The sequence below is a fragment of the Protopterus annectens genome, chromosome 12.part0 (genome assembly GCF_019279795.1).
Source record: "Protopterus annectens isolate FY-2018-M chromosome 12.part0, PAN1.0, whole genome shotgun sequence".
Classification (NCBI taxonomy): domain Eukaryota; kingdom Metazoa; phylum Chordata; order Ceratodontiformes; family Protopteridae; genus Protopterus; species Protopterus annectens.
The window spans coordinates 764,638,341-764,662,551 of record NC_056746.1 but is presented as its reverse complement, the minus strand read 5'-3'; positions in this window follow the sequence as shown (position 1 = coordinate 764,662,551).

Sequence of the window (24,211 nt, the reverse complement as noted above, 5' to 3'; positions counted from 1 at the left end):
TCCTAGCCCCACTGTGTATAACTGCATGAGTACACAGTACTGCCTCTTCTGAATCCTTCCCTCTCAGGGCATCTGCAGGATGGTAGTTCCATACCCCTGTTGTCTCAAGAAAACCTACTATTGGCATTTTGTCTTTCCCACTTACTGGCTCCCTCGCCTTTGGTTCCCCACCTTGCATCCGTGGACACCTGTATGCCACATGGCCCCACTGGTTGCATTCAAAACATTTAACCCTAGCTCCTGGTCATGTACCTGGACTAATGGCTTCCCCTGCTACTGGCAGATTCTGATGAGGTAGTTTGTGCTGCCCAGCATTGGTTCCTTTAGACCCATGAGCAGTACTGGGGGTTCCCTTCCAGTGCAGGGCTGCCCTGCTGGCTAGGTATAGGTCTCCCTTCTTCCCCAACTCATCTGAAGTAGCACATTGTCTATCAGCTAACCAGATCCTCATGTCCTCAGGCAAAGTGCTAAGGGCTTGTTCCCTCCCCAAAATGTCTGCCAGCCCTTCAAAAGTGGTGACCTGACATCCCCTCACCCAGCTATGAAAATAAGTGCTCAATTCAGCAACATATTCACATACATTTTCATCTGCCTTGCGTCTATGCTCACACAACTTTTTCCTATACATTTCAGGTGTTAGTTTAAAACATTCTAACAGACATTTTATTACAGCAGTATAATTAAAACAGACAGAGTCAGGCATTTGTGATATTCAAGTTACAGCTTTCCCATGGAGTAAGGGGGTCAGGAACTGTACCCAGAGCCTCTGGTCAACACTATACTTTTTGCATACCCTTTCAAACATGTGAATGAAACTATCAAAATTATCCCCCTCTAATTTGTGGAAGAAATTTACTGACCTGTTGTGCTTCTGGGGTCCAGTTTCTCCCTTCCCCATTACCTCCATGACTCTGGTGAAGACTCATGCTTCCTCTGACACTCCTTTTCTTCAGCTTCTATCTCCAAATGCCTGGCCTCCAACTCAAGTCTCTTTAGCTCCAGCTGGATTTTTAAGTCCACTGCAGAAAGGTTGAGCTGTCCATTCTCTGAGGATATTGTATCTCCACTGCCATCTGATTGTCCTTCACAGAAAGGTTGAGCTGTCCATTTTCTGAAGATATTGTATCTCCACTGCCAGTCTGATTGTCCTCCTGAATGCTGTTTTCTGATGCAGCTGTAACCAAGGCTGCAATCAGGACTGCCTTAATCAGGTTTCCATGCACCAGTCCCCTAGCCTGGCACATCTCCACCAGCTGGCTCCTTGTCCGCTTTCCATACTCCTGTGCTGACATGCTGCCTGCTCACCCTAACTAATCTAATAAAAGAAATAAAGCAATTGTGATCTGAACTCTGAATATACACTGCGTGGCTGATTTAGAGTACAAAACACCTTCAAAGATCACTGTACATAAGCTACATGATTCGCTCTACCCATACCACTGCAAACCACAAGTGAGGATATCTTATCCCAACCACTAATGTGAGGATATCTTATCCCAACCACTGCCACCAGATATGTGATGAGCATGCCCTGGCCCAGCAATCAAGGAGTCTCAATCCTCACCACTAACACCAGGGAGGGTGTCTCATATAAGAGGGAAGGATAACAAATACACACAGTAAAGTACAATTTCCCTTAAGTGCACACAGAGATCACAGTTAGTCTGGGGCCAGTTGCTCTCTTGCTCTCCAGGTCCCCCATAAGACTCCCCACTGGAACAGCTATAGGATCCAGATCTCAGCCTAGCTGGCAAGCTAACCTCCAGTACCCTCTCTGTCCCACCAGTGCTTTGTGTCCCTGCCCAGGTAGCTGACATACCACACACACACTTTGAGATAAGTATTTATACAACTTCACAGGCACTCCTGGGAAAGGCTGACACAGATTCTCTAGCTGTGCCCCTTTACGCAGACTACACAGTAATAATTTCTGCCACCACCAGCTAATACTTATCAGCTACCCAAAGGCCCTTAAAAGAGTGTCCAATTATTACTGTGCAATATTATTATCCAATTGGTAATGTGACTAGTCAGTCTAAGGCTTATTATAGTGGCTTATTACAATAAACTCTATAAATATGCAATGTACTCTAGAGCTTACTTATCTCTACACAACCAGCCACAGGTAAAAGGTTTTTAAATATTTAATAATAAATAATTAAAAACACAAGACAATACTACTATACCACAGTGATATATAAGAGTTCAGAGATCACACAGAAACTTAAAACAATACAGTAGGAAATGTCTGATATAACAGAAAAACACTTGTCTAACTTTCTTCTACGTTCCTAGCTATTACTACAAAAAAAAAAACATATTTCTAAGACATTATTTACATAAGACAACAGGCAGAGTGCTGATAAGTGGGGTATCAAGATCAAAATGCTCACAGTCTCTCTCTGAACAATAGCTTTTAAACTCACTAGCAAACATCTTTGCTAGGCCCTCCCAAATTACAACATTTCGACACTTAGGTTTTCCCAGTATACACATTACATCATTTTGACATTTAGTCTGGAGTTCCCAGGCCAACAAACTGCATTATTTAGCAATCTAATACCTGCTCAGGAAACTACAACAATAAAAGACATTTCACATGTACACTCCGGCAATTATTCCTTAAGTTAAGACAATAGAAAGAATGTGTTCAGCCAGCCACTTCAGCACCACTATTTAGATAATTTTACTTCAAAGAACATATGAAATGCTTGGCTTAGTTTTCCTTACAGCAGATGGCAATGTTGCAACAATCTTGAAGTTCACGTTACAGTCTTTTCTTTCATTCAAGAACACAAGCCTGTATTTTACATTTATATATACAAATGATAGAATTATGTATCAAATTCTATTTGACTAGGCTGGCAGCCTTCGCCCATCTTCCCCCAATCTTCACACTGGGCCTTAAACACTTGTGGCGATCTCTGCTTGACTTACAAAGCCATGTCTGACCCAGCTCTGTTAGAAATTATTCATCTAAAGAAATCTCAATCCCTCCACACCACATTCTCCAGAGACCTCAACCTCATTACCACAATTAACAGAACATGCTGGAAGGACAGGTTCATAACCCAAAGACTGCCCATGCTACGGAACAGACTTCCCATAAATGTCAAGCACAGCACCTCACTGACCCTCTTCAAGAGAAATCTTGATGAGTGAATGTGAAACAGAAAATTTACCCCAGGGATAATTCCAGTGGCTCTACTCGACAGAGGCACTGGGAACTAAGGTTGGGTGGCACTATGCTAGGATAATCCTATGGGCTAGGCTTGTAAAGACCCCAGGGCCATTAGCCTAGTACACACCTATAAACTTATGAACTGTTTTACTTTCTCTCCAGTCAACTTCTAGGTCTTCAGCCTGGTCTGTGTTGACATTAAGGCTTTCTCTAACCATCGCTTGCAGCTAATTGTGGCAACCAGTGGTTTATGCTGTGGGCTGATTGTTTCAATGAGGATGACATTGCAGTCACTGATTCTATCACTGTATCCTTTCTTTTCTAAAAGGAATTCCACCCAAGTTGCATGTTGGCCACTCTTGTATGTGATCTTGTGACTGTCTCTTTTTCCTGAAGCATGTGTTGGCTACTATCAAGACACTTGCAAGACAGAAGTCTATAATGGCTTCTCCTTTTTATTCCTGTTGCCCCACCCATGTGAACCTGATATGTGTATTCAAGTAACCCATTATCAGCACTAATTCCTGCTGGCATGCTTTATCTAGTATGTCCTGCAACTGCTGTATGAATGCACATTTTTTCCTCACTATCACAACCTTGCTGTGGTGCATAGGCAGAGATTATCCCTATCATTACACTAGAGTCTGATTGCCATGAGTCTGTTACTATTTCTGATGATATCCTTCACTCCCTTCTGAAGCCTGTCTCTTACTACAATTCCCATACCATTTCTAGCCTGTCCTCCTCCTGCTTAGTAGACTCTGGATCCCAAGTCAAGTGCCTTTGTTGCATTGCACTTCCATCTTGTCCAGCCTCCTCCGTACCATCATGCCATCCCCTTCCAAACACCGTCCTGTCAGTGAAACTCCATTGAGTGTAGGAATTCTTTGTTCATTGATTGGTTTTACATCCAGCTTTCACTCAACAGTGTTATCCCATGTAACCCATGCTGAGCAACTGGACACTGGCCAGCCAGCAGCTTATTGACCTAGGGCTGCTGAGCTTTATGGCGGGCACACACAGGCCAGTAGGGGCACATACACCTCTCCCACTGTTATTATGGGTCCCTGGCATAGGTTAGAGTAAGCCAGGTCCTCAAACCACTTACCACTGGCAAATACCTGTGCCCATTTGGTGACATTAGTCAACATGACTGAATCACCTAGAGCCATATTTTACACAGCTGAGGGCTAGCCCTGTCATGGCATACAGTCTGTGATTAATTTTTTCCTATCTTGAGGATATTGCACACCACAGTAGATGCCCAAAGCATTTGGTCTATACAACTCTTCCCTACTGGTGACCACGTAGGGTCTGTGTTGTTGCCCATAGTTCCATTCATTCATGAGTCTGAAATGGAATCACTCAGCATGTTTTTTGGAGGTGAGAAGACCCCCCCCCCCAGAGACACAGGGAGAACATGCAAGCTCCAAACAGGCATTGGCTGGAGGTCATGATTGAGCCTTGCACCTCGTGCATCTGAGATGAAGACCTTAACCAACTGGTCTCTCTTTACTGCATCAGTGTGCATTTTCTGAGAAATAAGAAGTAAGAAACTCTAAAATGTAGCATTATTTTCTGACTACTGCCATCAGTGAGTTATGAGAAAGTCAAACTTGCAGGTGAGACAGGGAAAAAAAAGGTGGGGATATTTTTACTCTTTGGTTTGTTTTTATAGAAATAAGGGCTGATGCATGCTGGCAGGTAAAATGGCCAGTGCCTATGCTGCAGCTGCTAAGTTACATTTTCAGTTTAAAAAAAAGTTGGGTATGTCTAGGTGCAGTGTTGGTGCACACATGGTAGCAATTAGTTGATACCAAAGGATACCAAAGGAAAGGGTGGCAGAATATCATGCAAGAATTTGCAGTTAGAAAGATATTCCAAAGTTGGGCAAGAATGGAGGTCAGGAGAGCAGATGTGCATCAGCCCATCAGTCAGACTATTTTTACATGGTGTGAGGAGTTCAGAGTATGAATTGTGGAAGTTTTGGACAGCATACTCAACAGCATTTTGTGGCACATTCTGGGTATCTGAGACAGTACAGTGTAGTAAGAGTGACAACTGTCTATGGGTTCTAGAGCTCAGGGGATATTACTTTAGAGGCTGACAGAATATGAGTTCTTGTCAGGAAGAATAAAACAGATCAGCTAGGTAAAGGAATATGTTAGAAGCTCGAGTCCCTAAAGAAGAAAGGGTGGGCTATAGTTAGATGGATTAAAAAGTGTCAAGTGATGCTTCTGAGTGGTGATGCACTGCTCTTGTGTCACAGAGATCATGCTCCCTTATCTAGTTATTAATTCAAGGCAGTCCTGAAAAGAGAGAGGAAGAGAGAGAGAGAGAGAAAGCCATAGCAAGTCTGGGACTTGATATTAGCAAGTTAATAGCTCATTCCTTCAGAATAGGAACTGCATCACAGTCCCATGCAAAAGGGGCATCAGAAATTGAGGTAATGCACATAGGTCAGATATTACAAGCATACAGAAGATATATCAGAAAATGAGTACTATCAGCATTATATTTTTGCAAATTTCATAAAGGAGCTGACAGAGTTGTGGATTCTGGAGCATTATTTTGTGTACCATATGGCCAGAGAATTGGTTGAATCAAGATAGAACCTGGGTTTCAAAGAAGAAGAAGTAGAAATACAGGGTCATAGTCTGGGAAAGTGAAGAATGCAGTAAAGGCACCTGCTAGCAGCCTTAACAAAATATTCTGAGTCATTACCTGAGCCAAGTGGAATTGTATTACATATAAGGGGAATGACGTTACAAGTAGCCCATTGCTGTGCCTCAAAAAAAAAAAAAAATTGGAATTTATCATTGGTCCAGGCAGATCAAACAGACATGACCAAACATTAAACTATTGTGGTTGGATATAATTCTAAGACTAGTCCAGAGTAAAGGAAATAAATTTAAAGCAGTGGAAAGAAATAGGAAGTTGACCAACAGATTCATTAGGCAACAGGTAAGTGAACTAGAGGGTTTGGGTATTGTACCACACCAATTAATATCAGTTCACCAGAACTGTGCAGAAGTAATGGAGCTCACTTGTCACATTCAGGGACAAAGTTATTTATAGGAAACCTTAAAGGAATCGTAAAGTTGGCAGATGTTCTTGGGTGGTGGAAATGGCATGTAGGACAAGCCATCTTCCTGTGGTAGAAGGATAAACTTGGAAAACTAAAATTGCAAAGTGATTGCTTTGCCTGGAAAGGGGTGCAGGCTTGGACAGTTTGGCACTTTTCTGGGTGCATCACCCCATGTTGTAGCTGGCAGGCTGGGGGCCACAGCCTGGGGTCCTGCAAGTGGCAGATCCCCTTCAGCTGCTGGTATCCAGTTGAATGGGGACAGGGAACTGTCACTGTTTGGTTGTAGATCCCTTCAGCCATTGCTGATTGAGCATTTACAGGGACTGTGGTGGTATGTTATGGCCTGGCTGATTTGACTTCCAGGTTCTGCCCTTTGCACATATCTGAATATTCTTGGTTGGCATTAATAGGTCTGATTGGCATTGACTTCTGATCTGGCGATGTTTTGATACATAATTTGATCTGACTGGCATAATAAATACATGGCTGTGTCTATTTCTTCCAAGAAAGTGTGTAGTGTGATTTGTTAAATGATGTGCATGCTTATTTCCTTCCAAAGGAAATATAAGTGTTAATCAGCATAGGAATATCCATACTACAGCACAACGTACAGCTTAGCCTTTTTCCCACAAGGTGGCTATGCCCACAACCAAAGGAAACAGCCTTGTGCATAATGGAACATGATAAATACTTACAAAAGGTAGAGCCTGAAATAGAGTATTCATGTTTGCCAATAAAATATGTTTGATCCTAATTCAATGAAAACAGTAGATGGCATCATTGTTTATTGCCTTCACAAATTAAAAAAGACTTGCACTAACTGCTTCAAATGCTAATCTTAGTCATAGGAAGAAAAATGCTATTGTTAATCAGTTGAGTTTTTTGTCTAAAATCCAACATCCTCTGAGGTATTCTTTGAGCAACTGGCACATTTGAAAATATTTCCCAAAATTCATAGAATTTCTTTCAAACTACAATAATTGCCCAAAATGGGTGGTTAATTAGTGCAACAGAGAGAAATTCTGATCCAGAGACATGTTATATCCATAATGACAGAGATTTCATTAGCAGCTCATTACCATGTCTCTGAATCAAACAGTGTACTGTCAGAAATGATCATGGTAGTGTTCTCTCTAACAACCCATGCATCATGTTACCAAAGGTACCTTTACACACACACACACACACACACACACACACACACACACACACACGCACACACCTATGCGTGCAGTGTGCACTGTGCCCCATGCTCGTAAGCATGCATAGATGTGGACAGATGCCTGCATGCAAATCCATATCCAGTCATCCACAAACTAGCCTCTCTCACAATTGCTCGCATGCACGGAAACACTTGTCCATACACCCACAGCCACTCACACTTCGACACACATTCATGCACATCCAGATCCTGGGTCTCCTACATAGTGTACTGCAGCCACCCAATCAGATTCATACACAAACACACACACACACACACACACACACACACACACACACACACACACACACACATGCTCGTGTGCACAAAGAAGCACATATATCCGTACTCGAGTCTCTACCTAATCCCTCCCCCAGTATGACCATGTTGGCAGACGCACACACACAAACATACACCCATTCATGCAGTCTCATTTATATCCCTACAGACAAATAAACAGACAAATACACATACACATGCATATGAACACATTGTACCGCACCCACAACTTCATGGGACTTGCTTACACCATGAGTACTCCAATAGTTGTGAATGAGTGACCACCATCTTTTGACTGCATTCACGTTTTCTTTCTAGACCAGAAACTTACTCAACTGAGCAAACATGGAGATGTGGAGATTTACTGGAGACAGTATATGGCTAATTAACATTAAACACTCCCCAGGACTGCTGCTTTATCATATACCATTTTCTGTCCTGAGACTCCCATGAGGGGAGAACTTCAGCAGTAGAGAAGTCTGTGACCCAGAAGGGTTCAGCGCAATGTGGATACTTTCCAAGATAAGGTTTGCGTATCATGCTAAGCCTTCTGAATCCCTGGGATGTGTTCTTGAGACAGGATGCAAGTAATATCTGTCCGAAATATGGTAACCCATTACTAAGAAGAAGGTTATAAAATATGCATACAGTTTTACAGTATGTTTCACAGGACAAAAGAGGAGGGCACCATCAGAAATATAGCTATTTATTTGTTGACATTTGATTACCTGGAAAGTCCTGCTTAGTAGCAGACCATTTTTAGTAGAGGCCCTGGGAGAAAAGTTCCAAAGTATTACAAAACATTTTAAGAGCAACACTTTTGCAGTCTTTAAAATAATACAAAAACAATTACAGTTTAAATAATTATACCAAGATGGACATAATATGAAAACATAGGTTAAGAATAAATACAAGTTATATGACAATGATTTAATAGCTAGAAAAATTTTAGCCAGTTTATAGAAAAATGAAAAGTACGTTAGTATAATACAAACAGGAATTGTAATATGAAGTGAGAGAATGCAGGCTTAATGTATAGTTAGAGAGAAAGTCAGGGGAGAGAAATTGCTAGAGGTAAGTATGTGAGTGAAGAATGGAGAGTAAAGAGATGTGAGGTATGAATAGATATGTGTTTTTATTTAGTAGATCATAGGAAGTTACTAAGCTATTGGCCCTGAGGCCCTTATAAGCCTAGCCAAGAGTTTAGCCCATGCATAGACAAATCAGCACCCAATGTCCCTGTCCGGCAGGGAAATGGGTGGAATCCCAGGGATATATTTTCTATTTCCCTTCCAGTTATCCAGGTTGCACTTAAAAAGGGGTAAAGAGGTACTCTGTTTGACATGGAGAGGGAGTCTATTCCATAGATGGGGGAGTCTCTGGGACACAAATCTGTCCAGCCAACAAGTACTATTGATGTCACAGACCAGGTTGAGGCCGTGTGTGTGAGTTACTCGAGTGGAGCTTGACTTGTGGATATGCAACAGTCCCATCAAGGCCTTGTATGCCAGACAGAGGACATCTCTGAGGAGTCTGTATGAAACAGAGTAGAGGGATAGGTCTTTTAGCCTGTCTATGTATGGTAGATTTTTGAGGCCCTGGATTCTCCTGGTGAAGAACCTCTGTGGTATCTCCAGCTGCTGCAATGTGCTTTGTGAGGTACATGCCGAATGGAATGTTGTACTCAATAATGGGCCTTATAAGGGAAGAATTCAGAGATGTTATGACGTCCTTGTCCCTGGATGAGATACCCTTACTTATGAGGTGGGCCATGTAGAAAGCTTTCTGTACAATGGAAGCAACATGATGGTGAAAAGTTAGGTTGCTGTCAACTGACTGCATGCTTAGGATGTTGTTATTAATGTGATAATTTGTGGGGACATCACTCTCCCCAAAGGGGATGATGATGCATTTTTTTGTATTCAACTTGAGGCCATGTTTCTGGCACGAGTCATTTGTTTGGGTGAGACCCTCTTGGAGGATGTCCATGTTACTAGGGGACTTGATGACAGCTCCCAGCTTGCAGTCATCTGCAAACTTGGTCAGCCATAGCCCACTGGTTTTGGCCTGCACCTCAGAAAAGTATATCCCAAATAACAGAGGCTTCAAGACCGATCCCTGGGTTATACAACTCGATATGGTCTACTGCTTGAGGTGGCTTCCCCTACTTTGACTAAGTGGATTCTGTCAGTGAGCCAGTTAGCTACTCATCTGGTAACATACAGATTGATGCCTATGTATATCTATTATGTCCAAATGAGGAATAGCATCGAAGGCTTTGGCCAGATCAAGGTAGGCAATGTGCACTGTCTTCTCCTGATCCATGGCTTTGGTGACTGTCTCAAAAAAGTCAACCAAATTTAACAGACATGACCTCCCCTTAATGAAGCCAAACTGTGTGGGATTGAGTGTTTGAAGGTTGCCAATGTTCTTGTTAATGAGGTCCATGATAATCTGTTCCATGGCCTTGCAGATCAGGCTAGTTAGGCTTATGAGTCTATAATTTCCCAGATCAGTGTATGCTCCACCTTTGTGTAAAGGGATGACAGTGGCTTTCCTCCACTCATCTGGGACAAAGCCGGTACTCAGGCTTTGGTTGAATAGGGTGCCTAATGGTACTGCAAGTTCTTGCCTGAGTTCATGTAGGATACAGCCTGGGATGTTATCAGGTCCCATGGAGGCTGTATTTTTTGCCTTTGAGAGAGCAATAATGACCTGATCCCTAGATATAAGGGGACAGGAGCAGGTACTGGGACTGTCCTGATTTACTGACAGAGGGGTGACATTTTTGCTGAATCTGTCAGCCAGTAAGTTTGCTATATCTACGGCATTTGTATATGTGGTGTCCTTGACCACCAGTTCTGAACAGATCTGGGTGGTACCTTTGAGGTTACAGACAAATGTGAAGAAGGCCTTATGATTGCCTGTAGTAGATGTGGCCAGTCTGGACTCGAAGTTTGCTTTGGAGGATTTCACTAGTGCTCTTATTTGCTTGTTTAGGCTAAGGAGAGATTGCTTCCAGTTGGGCACCTGCTCCTTTTTGGTCCTGGACAGCAGTTTTTTTGTTTTGTTATAGAGTTTATTTATTGCAGATGTCTACCAGACAGGTTTACTCTTGCTTGCGGAGGATGATTTAGTCCTGTCAGGTATTCCTGATTCCATGCATCTATATAAATGTTCATATAGTAATTTGGTATAGTTTTAGCTACTGGTGTCAGTTCCTAGAGAGGGGGAGGGGGCTGTGAAGCTGTTTATACCATCCTTCAGGACGGTGTAATCATCTTTGGAAAGTTTTTTTTGTTTGACCCTAGCTGGGGGGGGGGGGTCGGGGGAGATGGTGACTTTGAAAGTGACCAGTTTATGGTCTGATCTTACAAGGGAGGATGATACTGCAGGGATACTGCAGTGGTTACTCATGTTGGTTAATACCACATCCAAGATATTATCACTTCTTGTGGGGTATCGACTAGCTGTTCCAAAACATTTGCATTGACAAAATCGAGGAATCTCTGGGCATTTCTGTTCTGGCATGAGTAGTTCTTCCAATCGGGTAGTCAAAGTCACCCATGATCAGGGTAAAGGGTTGAATCTTGGTAGATTCGAAGAGGTCTAGATAGGCAGTTTGGGCATCTTGGTTCAGATTTGGAGGCCTGTAGCTAGCTATGATTTGTATAGGGGTCTTGTCAATGGTTAACTGCACCTGGAGTGTCTCCTGTGAGTCATAATGTTTGACCAGCCTGGAGGTGTGTACGTCTTTAATATATATTGAAACTCCACCTCCTTTGGCTTTACTACCCACAGATTGGGGTCTGAATGTATGATAGGATGAGTAACCAGGTATGGCTGGGGTGCTCTCCGAAGCTTTTAACCAGGTTTGTATGACTGGGCAGATGTCAGCATTTTCCAGGGTTAAGAATGCTTGTAATGAGTGCAGTTTCATGTTTAGACTCCTAGCATTTAACAGCATGACTTTTAATTTGGGTTTGTTGAAATTTTTATGTTGGTAGTTTAAACCTCATCACTTTTTCTAAAAAAGGCACTTTGGGGGAGGCAAATGCCTTTGCCAGAAGCCGAAAGCCCAAGTGAGCCAGATGCAGGCCATCTCTGGCAAAGCATTGCGGTCTGTCGATCATATCTTCCCAGGCTGTCAGGTACTGGATCCCCCTGGAATGACACCAGAAACTAAGCCAATTGTTAAAGTCATTCATTTTCTGTTTGTATTGAGGCATCATTCTGGGAAATAGTAGAATGCTGCTTAAGGCTAGGGACATACTTGTCTGGGAAACATATTTATATTTTTATCTTATTTTGCATTTGTTTACTGGGAAAGTCCGACTGAACAAAATGTCCTTTTTCAGCGGAGATCTGGGGGAAAAGCTCCACATTTATAAATAACAGTAAAATACATATACAACGTACAGATACAAATGTTGGCTCAATGTCAGATACAAGCACAAAATGAAAAATACATTAGACATTTCTCTAATACATTCATATAGTCTAGTAGGAATAAAAAGAATAACAGTACTGTGACTGAAGGTAAAAAAAAAACAAAGAAGTTAAATATACATATGCTTTGTAGGGTATACTACTGAAATACAAAAATAATTTGTTGTATTCTTTTAGCTGCCTTAAGACATCTATTTCCTAACCAGGGTTTGTGGAAGAGCAGGTCCAGGATTCAGATAAGTGTGATTTGTGAAGTTTTTTTAAAGTTGGAAGTGTTAGAAGTTGTTCTGATATCTAATAGCAGGGAATTCCAAGTTTTGGCTATGCAGTTTAAGTAAATTAAAACTCCAGCTGCATTGTTAGGTTTGGATACATTTAAGAAGGATTTGTTATTGGAGTAGTGTATTAGTAGATTTTGAAGTACTGGTGTTTTTTCTGGCTGATATAGTATTTGATAGGCCTTTAGGGATATAATTTACCCTGGTGTTGAGTAAGAACGTAGCCAGTTGTTGGCTAGGAAGTCTTGCAGAATGGTTTTGAAGGAGGGGAGGGAAGGTAACAATGGATAAAGCTAGGGAGTTCCAGGCCTTAGCAACATGGTACGAGTACAGACAGAGCCCAGCAGATTTGATAGTTTTGTGGACAGACAGGAGTTTTTGGGCATTGGATTGTAATGAGGGACTGGCTAGTTGTATAGAATGTTATTTAAAACTGGACAAGCGGATGGATTCTGAATAATTTTATAGGTGGTAAGAAGTTGTGTATATGTTGGTTGATAGGAGATTCTAACCAATTTAGGCTTTTTAGTGCGATACAGTAGTGTGATACAGTTGTGGGTTCTGAAGAGGGTATTTGCTGCAAATTTAGCACATTTGTTATAGAATTTTTAAAGTTTTGATTTTTGTGATGCCTGGAGGATAGAAAAGATGTGATCACTATAAAGAAGTGTGGGGATGAGATTAGTAGTGGCAAGTGTGGCTTTAGTTGTGTCAATGAGAACATTTTTGGTTCTATAAAGCATCCCTAGTTTTTGATGAGTTTTTCTTAAGCAGTTTTGTATATGCAGGTCAAATTTAAGATTATCATCCACCTTCATCCCTAATAATTTGCTATGAGAAGGTTGTATTATCAAGAGGGAGGACTTAAAAGTTTGTTTTTGCATAAGATGGGAGAAATATTTGGGGAAAAAGTATTTTTTTTAAGAGTTGAGCATGAGCTGAGTTACAAAGCCATCTTTCAGTTGCTAGTAAAGCTTTCTGAGTAATTTTTTTGGAGGTATGCCATGTTGTCAGTTGTGCAAATGAGTGTGTAGTCCTCTGCATACTGTATTATGGAGGACTGTTGTGTGGATGGTGTTGGTGAGAATATTACAGGAGGGACAAAGGGCAGAGCTTTGTGGTACACCGGTGGTGACTAGGAAGCATGGAGACAGGGTGGAGTGCCATTTTACTGACTGATACCTATTGGGTAGGTAGCTTTTGAACCAAAGAAGGATAGGCTGAGCGAGACCAAATGAGAACATCTGAAGTAGAAGTTTGCTGTGACAAATTGTGTTGAAGGTTTTAGACAAGTATAGAAATAAGGAAGAGACTAGTTTGCCATTATCTTTAGCTTTATTGACAGAATCTATGTAGGTTAGAAGTGCAATGTTATTACTATGGGAAGGGTAGAAGCCTTGTTGTGTAGGGAATAGGAGCTCTTCCTTCAAGTAATAGTTTAGCAATTGTTTTTGAATGCATTTTTCAAGATTTTTGGCGGGGGGGGGGGGGTAAGATTGCTATAGGTCTAAAGTTAGTAATGTTGAATTTCCTCCTTTGTGCAGAGGGATAACATGTGACTTTTTCCAGTGAGGGTGAATGTGGGATTCCTGGATTGACTTATTTATAAGGATTGAGACAGAGTAGGCAATACTATCGGCTGTTATTTTAAGGTACTTGATTGGAAGATCATCAGCTGAAGTAGAGCATGGTTTGAGTTTAAGCATAGTTTTATGTAGGATTTCTCAGGTTTGAAGGTGAAAGCTGATGTGCTGATACATGGCTGCTAGGGAGGGTTAGGATTGCATGTTGGGGAATCTTTGGTTAGAGATGCTGTATTGTCTATGAAATAAGAGTTGAATTGCATTGTGGTTTCAAGTGATGAGTTATTGGGAGATGGGTTAAGGTTGAATTTGTGGCTGGGATTCAGTATTTCTTTAATGATTGTTCAGAAATTTTTAGGGTTGTATGTACTATTATTTTAAAAGTTATTATAGCATATTGTTTTGTCTTCATTAATTTGATTTTTTAGTACAATTGTGAAACATTCTGAAGTTTTAAAGATATTTTGGTGTTTTAATACTTTTGTCATTCTTTCCATGCTTTTTCCTGCATCCTCCATTAGCATTCTACTCTTTGTGGATAGCCTAATTGCTTTATTTTTTTTTTTAGTTTCTTCCTACTAGGAGGTGCAAAGCTATTTAGGATATTCAGGAAAGTTGTACTGAATTCATTTACAGCATCATCTAAGGGTAAACATTTTAGGAAGCCCCAGTGAATAGATGACAGGGTAGTATTGAACATTTCTGGTTAAACTTGGAAAGGTTGCATGTTTTATAAACTTGCTGTTGAAGCGCATGTGTGAGATGTCTGGTTGTATAGATTGGGAGATGATCACAAGACAGACAGACATTGTCCCAGAGGTGGTATGTTTGCTAGGGGAATTTCATTTGTAATGAGTGGGGCTATTAATTAGTTGTATGAAACCAAATAAATTCATGATAGATGTAGGGGAGTTACAGTTTATGTCTAACCAAATGACATTCACATTAGCTAGTAGCACTTTTTCTTGTTGAACTGTTATGAATATCCAATGTAGGATATCTTCCAGTATAACGGTATTGTCACCAGGAGAGATGTAAAGAACAGTAATACATATTTGTTTATAATTATTTAATTTCAGGAAAGTAATAAGCTCTGCTGAACTGAATATTGATTTGGTGTAAGGGAAAATGTGGTAGTTGTTGGAAATATTAATGTGATCCCACCAACTTTCCTCTTTTTATGGTTATTATGGATGATGCTATAGGCAGGAGGTATACTTTCAAAGTTATTTATGCTGGGTTTAAGTCAAGTTTCAGTTACACAAGAATATCAGTTTATGTTGAGTAATCCAGACATGTAGTTCAGCAATTTTATTTCTTATATGGCTAGAGTTTTATGGACGGCACAGTGGTGCAGCAGTAGTGTTGTTGCCTCACAGCAAGAGGTTCTTTGGTTCGATTCTCGGCTGGGGTTCCTTCTGTGTGGAGTCTGCATGTCCTCCCTGCATTCGTGTGGGTTTCCTCCGGGTGCTCTGGTTTTCTCCCACATTACAAAGACATGCATCTGGAGCATTTCTCCCCGGGGCTCCACTGAAAATTTACTTCATTCCAAGTCAGACTTTCCCAGTTAACAAATGTTAAATAAACAAAAATAAATAAAATTATGCGCTTAACATTTATGGCAGCAAAAGTCAGATTACTGGGGTTGGGAGGTAACTGTTGTGTGGAATAAAATTGTCTTGATGTTCATTATAATAGGTAGGGCCAGGATTATGGTGAATGTCTCCTAGAAGGATTCAGTATATCAATAATTTCCCAATATACGGCCTACTCCTAGAAGGATTCAGTAAATTGGGGGATTATTGATACTTGTTTTTGGAGAGTACTTTTCCACTTAATTTTGTTTTGTTTTGAGTTGAAATGGAGTTAATCAGTCAATATTTGGAATATACACGAGGGGCGTCATTAAATAGGTGTCATGTGATGTGTGGAGAGTGTGGGTAGAAAGTATGACTAGGTGGTTGGGAGAGAGTTGGAGATATGTTGAAAGCTATTCTAGAGTCATGGTAGGATGAGAGATGGTCTAGTAGCAGGAGAAGAAGAGGATAAGCTGAGTAGTAGCATGATTAAGTAAAGGGATCTATATGTTGTAACTGGCAGGTAGTGGGGAAGTAGGAATCAAGAATGACAAAGAAGTTGCAGGGCAGAAAAATATTTAGTGGTGGAGTCTGAAAGCTGATAGAGGGTAGGTAAGAAAGAAGTATTTTCTATGAAATAAGAGATTGAGGTTGTCTTGTTTTCTCTGGAATGTAAGGAATAGAGGGGTTGAAAAGGTTAGAGTATGAGAATGTATTTAAAATAGGTAGAAGTGAGGGATTATTTAAGAACAGTAGAAGATACAATGCAGAATAGACAGATGCTGTTAGACAGGGGGTGTGACGTTACATGAATATAGTGCAAAGCAGTATGGGAGGGGAAAAAAGTAGTTGAGAATAGTGCTAAAAAATTAAATGCAAGTTGCGAATTAGTTTACAAGAAACAGGATCAGGATTAGAGAATAGGAGTTACAAGTGAAATGTGTTTGTAAGAAGTATAGTAGAGTAAGAGGGAAAAAGGAGGAATTGGGGTAGAGTAGGGGAGCGAAGTGTAGCTGAGCATAGTGGGCTTCCACCCTCAGGTCAAAGTATAACAGAGAGTAATCAGTTTAGAGCTAATAGAAAGCAATAACAGACAGGTACAAAGAATAGGTTTTCTTTTATTTCCTGAATGCAAAAATCTGTCAGCCAGGAAGACTAAGTTACTGGCATGTAAAATGCAACCTATAAAGCAGTGGCCAATTTAGTAAGTGGTCCTTAGAGTTCAAGGAGTATTCTTTCTGAGGTGGATGTTAAAGCCAATTTTCAACACAGGAAGGCATGTATTTAGCTAGCTGTTAATATACAGCAAGTGTTTTTGCATTACATTTCCTTTAATTGTACAAAGACAAAATTCTCAGTGAAAATGTTTGGGAGTTGGCCCTTATGGCAGAGCTCCTGTAGCATTGGGGTCAGATGTAGTGACCACAGGCTCTGAAAGTAAAGAAAAGAGAAAAACTCTAATAAAAAGAAATGGAGCAAATCTATGCTGAACTGCTGTGAAAACAATTAGTGTGAAGCCCTGTGGGGTAAGTAACCAACAGAATAATTCAAAGAGCTTAACAGAAGTTATAATTAGAGGGATTTCAGATGCGATGTAGTGGCTGAGTGGGAACAAGAGGATAGGTAAGTAAAGTATGAGTAAGTCCTATAATCAAAAGGAACAGGCAGAAATTAGGAGAATTTAGACTAGGGAGATACTCTACTAGATAGACCTTTAACAAGGAAGGGGGAGTGTAGCTAAAAATATGGGGAGGGGGGGAGTTAAAATAAGCTTATATGCAGCCGAGGTTAAACACTATGGCAGGGTAGGAGAGAAAAAATGTGAGAATAATTTGGAAGTCATGGGGGGAATACAGTGCGGCTGTTAGTACTGATGCACAGCTCAACCAAAAGGCACTACAAGTACCCGTTTGCTTAACAAAGCAGTAGCTAGTGCTACTGAAAGGATTAAAGACAAAATTCAGTGAGTTTAGTTTAAAATAGCCATTGTAAGCACCTGGATTGAAACAGAGAGGCTGTGGAGGTGATCAACTAGTAGTCCAAAAGTTTTCTTAAGTTTATGTTTTTGGAGTGTCTGCACTCTCAAGCATGGGGAGGAGAACAAACTGGACCCACTATGAAGTAATGATGTACAGGCACTGGATAGAAGCAGAGAGGCTGTGGAGGTGATCAACTAGTAGTCCAATAGTTTTCTTAAGTTTATATTTTTGGAGTGTCCGTGCTCTCAGGCATGGGGAGGAGAACAAACCAGACCCACTATGCAATTGTGATGTACAGGCAATGGGAGCTGACAACACCAGGGACTGCAGCTGTTTAGAGAAATTTAAAGAAAATTATGCTTGTAAATTCTCTTATGAAAAGCCCTTTCCATTTTCACTATATAGTAACTGGGACAAGTGGTGCAGAAAGCTAAATAGACTACAGCTTTACTCTAACTGTTCACTAATTTGGGCTTAATAACCATTCCTCCACATTTCCCAAGCATCACACGTTACCTGAAAGAATGAAAGGACATTGTCTAGAAAATCCACATCTTTTCATTCCCTCACCTAACATTCTCTTGCCATTTTTCTCCCTCTTCATAAATTCTAACATTTTTTTATATTCCTGTCAATCCTAAATACAAAACATGCTACTTCATCCACTGTGTCACTGACCCAGTCATTTGCCTTAAAAATGTATCAATTCCTTTTTAGTATAGCCTTAAATTTCCCACTGTCATTGTTATATTCCACTACTAAAGTTCACTCAAATTAAGTTTTGTCTATCAACCTTTAATGTACCACCACTTTTCCAGGTATTTCTATTTAAGCCCACTCCCAATACTGGGGAGAAATCTGAAATACACCCTACAAATATAAAACAAAAGAACATGACAAATTCTTGGAATGTTCAAGGGGTGGGGAGGGGCAGAGGGAGTGGACAGACTTTTTTTGGTGCAATTAATGAGGGAACTACTGAAAATTCATACTCTTCGGGATTACTTTCAAGTATTTGCTTCAATAATAATGACTTCAACATCTTCAACTACAGCTGTTTGGAAATCACCCTGGAGTTCTTTTCACTATTTGAAAAGGAATTTTCATTTGTGCCCACTCATTTTTTTAATATTACAGATGCAATTTTAGAAATGAAATTATATACCAGGAAAATCAATTTAGCTTTATTTTGGAAAGAACTCTGTGCCAACAATTCAAACAGGAATATTATGGTCAATAGGAAAAAAAGCACATTCACCCCCCCTCCCATGCACCTGATTATGCAAGCACTTGAAAGAGCATGCATCAATGATTTTTATATTTTAAATCAAAAGAAAATAAAATGCAGGCAGAGTAACCTGAGTTCCAAGGAACTTGAACTATCAAATAACCTTAGAGGCAACAACACATTTATGATTATGGAATCTGAGAAAAGAGGGATATAGTAATATTTGACCATATTGGTTAATTTAGTACTATGTTCAATATCCTTTGTAATTCAGACACTTACCAGAAGGTATCTAGAAATGAAACGAATATCAGTTTCAGGAAAGTTAAATGGTTTATTCAAAGCCTGATTGACAAAGTGACTTAACACATCCTTTTGACTCAGAATCCAAGAATCCCTACAATGTGGGGTACTTAAGGTACATAAAAACTTGGAGAACCCCACTGTTTAGGCCGATTGTAGTGGACCAAGGTTCTAAAACCTACCACCTGGCTATGTATGTAAACTAGTTACTTAAGCTGCTTTACAGTTCAATTCATCATTAATGCAAGGATTCTTGGGATTTTTTTACTGTCGACTCACTCTAAATGTAGGTCAGAAATTAACTAGTTTCTTAACTGTAGATGTGGTTGACCTATTTAGTTGTATTCCATTACAGGAAGGTATGGAATTGTTTCATGATGCCCTACTAGTTCTCAATTTTTTGACCAATACGGACATCAAAATTTTGATGGGATATGTTCAAAAAAAATTTTGTAAAAATTACATTTTCCTTTGAGGGAGAAATATTCCAACAAGTAAAGGGAATTAGCACGGGGACAGCATGTGCTCCATTATAAGCATGTTTGGTTATGTATTCATGGGAGAAAAGGCATATACTACTTTCTCAGTGAAGGAATAACTGGCCTTTATACCTTCAATACCTTGATGACATCTTTATTTTATGGACAGGCCCATTTGACAAATTGTATTTATTTGATACATTGAGTGGAACCAGTAAGTTTTAGAAATGTACTTATTTTTTTGACAAAAACACAATTAATTATTTGGACACAAAGATGTGTTGGCCTGGTGAAAAGTTTATATCCATTATACACAGAAACCCAATTTCAGTAATGGTTATTTGCACTTTAATAGTTGCCACCCCTTCACCCTTTAGAAAGGATTGGTTAAAGGGTATCTCATTTGACTGTCTTGGATGATTTCAGAGGATAACAATTTCACTACTGATTATAAGAAGTTGGCCGATATATTTTTTGATAGAAACTATACTAAACAATTTTTTTAGAAATCACAGAAGAGATTAAAGAAATAAGAACTTCAGATTTTCCCCCAGTCTTGGGAGTGGGGTTAAACGTAGATGCCTGGAAAAGCAGTGGTGCAATAAAGGTTAATGACGGAAAGAATTTATTTGAATGAGCTTTAGTAGTGGAATATAATACTGAGATTTTTTAGATAATATCCTTTCAGTTTCTTAAGTGACTCATGGTGCTTGGGAAATATGGGAGGAATGATTATTTAGCCCAAATCAGGGAATGGTCAGAGTAAAGATGCAGTCTATTTCTGCACTGTTCCAATTACTCGTATATAGTGAAAAGATAAAGGACTTTTCATTAAGAGAATTTGCAAACATAATTATGGTATTCGCAATAAAAGTGACAATAATGCCAATTACAAATATTCAGGAACTTGCCAAGATTTTAAAAAGTTCTTATTTTTTATGCTTAAGAACGTAGGGGTAGATGAGAGAGGTGGGACTGGGAAAATAAGCTAGAATACAGAGAGCTGATATGGCAGCTCAGATTGATTTCTTTCATTCTACCAATATTAAATGAAAAGGTTTCCATTGCTCTACTTCTAAAGATAAGAGCAGTGAAACTGTTATAGCAATTATAGTCCAAACTGTCATTTTATAATATACTGGCTATTTATTTATTTATTTATTTTTTTTAATTTTATATGTATTTTGAAAGATCTCACAGTTTTATTTACTTTCTGTTTGTGCTTCTTTAAAGGTTTAATTAGGATCCTAACAAGTGGTTACAGTAGTTATATAAACTATCAGTGTGATTCAACCTACTAGCAGACTGCCAACATGGTTTTAGACCCTATCACAGCACTACTACAGCACTCTTGTCATTCACAGACCATATTAATAAAAATCGGAACAACAATCTGCCATCCTCAGCACTATTCTTAGACCTCTCTAAGGCCTTTGATATGGTCAACCATTCCCTCTTACTAAACATCCTTAAATCATTTGCCTTGGACAGCCAAGCTATCCAGTGGTTTAAATCCTACTTAGAAAATAGACAACAAGCAGTTCTTTGGGATAATTACATATCATCTCTTCTTCCCATCACAATTGGAGTGCCACAAGGCTCAATAATGGGACCTCTCCTCTTTTCTATTTTTATTAACAAACTAAATATGTCCCTTCCTCAATCCATATGTATACAATATGCCGATGACTCAACTCTGATATGTTCAGCATCCTCCCCAATTATGCTCCAGACCACCACACAACAAGTCTTCACAGCAGCTGAAAATTGGTTCTATCAGCATGGCCTCTTACTAAATCCCAAAAAGACTAAATTATTACTTTTTACACCATCACAGAAATCTTTGACCTTTACCTTCGATATAATGTCGAACAATGGCACAATAATATCCCCTGACTCAACTACCAAACTTTTAGGTGTCACAATAGACCATAATCTCAACTTTGATGCCCATATTAACTTAACCATCAAGTCAGTCAACAGAAATCTTGGATCTCTCTACAGGCTCAAACCCTTCCTAGCTACCTCAGCCAGAAGTACTTTAGGTCAAACACACTTGCTCTCTACCCTTCTTTACGCCTCACCTATTTTTACAAACTTATCAAAATCTATTTTCAATAAACTAGCTGTATCTTATAATAATATTACAAGATTTGCCACAGGAGCCCCTTTTAGAACCCATCATTGCTCTAATCTTAAACAACTAGGCTGGCTGGAACTACAAAATCAAATACGACTACAGCAACTTACCATCACCCACAAAATCTTCTATCAACCTTCTAATACCACAATACTTAGTACCCTTATTACTCCTTATAAAAATCTATCGTCCCTGCGCTCCGCTACAAAGCTACTAGCAGCACCCTATAAATCCAACAACAAAGCTGGAGACTGTTTGTTCGCCAACTGTATTGGACCTCTCTGGAACAAGCTTCCAAGTGAACTCACCACTATTACTTCTCTACCCACTTTCAAGAAGCAGCTAAAAACTCTGCTTAAGTCTCAATGGCTCTGTCATTGTACAAACCCTGACTAAACTATTATTCCCTCTATCCTTTTTCACCCCCTCAAACCTTTTTCTAGGTTAGTATAGTATTTATGTTTGAACCTTCAAGAAGCAGCTAAAACCTGTGCTTAATTCTCATTAGCTCTGTCCTTTATAAACCCTGACTAAAACTTTCTATTTTCTCAACCTTTATATTCACCCTTAATTTAAAAAAAAAAATATATTCTTGCTTGCTTATTTTCAGTATTGTAAAGTATTTTTGCTAGTAATACTTATGAACCAGTTTTTTCTCTGTAACACCTAATTTTTGTATAATATTTCTTATTTGAATGTATAACAACACTTGGTTTTACTAACCCATTTGTATTGTATTGTGGAGCTTTTCTCCCAGGGCCTCTACTGAAAATGGACATGTATCCAGCTAGACTAGCCCGGTCAACAAATGTAAAATAAAATAAAATAAATAAATAAATGTAGGCTTTGCGTAAAGCCTACACAGAGTTTACATGTCTGCGTGGTGAGCAGCAGTGATCATTGCATATTCATGCCGTGCACTGCATTTAAACATAAATAAGTGAAGTTTCATGGCCAGCAACAGTGTTGCTGGTCAGGAAACCATGTAAGCGACCATGGATAGCAATCCTGTTTAAATCAGAGTACTGAAGGTCTGTGGTTTTGCACAGAATGCCACAGTGATCACCAGGGCTTCACAGATAGCTCTCAATCTCTTAGTGCAAGACATCTGGACAATAGCCAACATAATGGGGGGACAATGACTCAGAAATAGGGACATATTTGACATATTTGCCCTATATAAATGTGCTAGGGGTTTGTGTTAAGATACATGTTCTGAAGGATTTAAAGTCTGAAACTCAAACGTATGTAATTATTGAGTCACATCAGTCCTAAGATATCCCAGTGATATGGCAGAAAATCACAAATTTGATAAGGAATACATATGGACATTCTGTGAAAATCTGGACAGTTGAGAGGTATGAATGTTAAGTATATGGTCCAAACACTGTACAGGATCAGGGTTACCACCTGTCCCACTTTGCGAGGGACAGTCCCTCTTTGGGCAGTTGTGTCCTGCATAAAAATTGAAAAAATGGCAAATGTCCTGAGATATTAGGACAGACATATTTCCTATATTTAATGTAATAGTTGCATAAACAGTTATTCTGTTTCTGAAATACCTAAATGGTATAAGAAACAGAATAAGCAACTAAAATGCTACAAGGATAAGCATTTATTTAGGCATAAGACTGAAGTTCTGTCCTTTGTATTGGCTGTGGGTATGTTTTGCCTTGCAAAATCTGACATTTGTACAAAAAATGTCCCACTGTGGGCATTTGAAAAGGTGGCAACCCTATACAGGATAGTGTATCTACAGTACAGAGTATTGTGATATCCCATTCCTGGCATTCTGCAGTGAAGCTGTGCAAAGATCTGTAAGGGTACATGGACTGCCACGTAAAATAAACACTCAAGGGAAGTGTGTGTATTGAATAAGGACACAGAGATGAATTGTAGGAATGAACACAGGGAAAGAGGACAGGTAAAACAACCTAATTTACAGCAGATGAGGGCATGTCAGTGGAAGATGGTTGTAGCAGCAACATCAATCACATATCACTATGGTACAGTACGGACTATACAGTGTAAATATGTATTATATGATTGTCACACAAGGTGACATAACAATGGGGAGAATTTCTGTGTGAGATAATCATCCTTACATGAATAATGCGGAGGACATATATCAGGGATCTGACATACAACTGGGGTAGGGTGCATATTGTGAAGCTGTGCAAACTGATTTTCCTGAATATGAGTTTACACTCAGCAGAGGTTTCCAGCAAGTGGGACATAGTTAAAGGCTCATGGACAACATTAAAAGAAGCAACCACAATCATGGACAATATCTGAATAATACCACCGGCAATTCCATGCTTCTGACATAACATATGTGATTTAGAGTGATCAGAGATGATTCTGCACAAACACACTTGTACAACTATTATGATATGTCCACACTCTATGAGGGTAATCATGCCCACTGCCCTAACATATGCTGAAG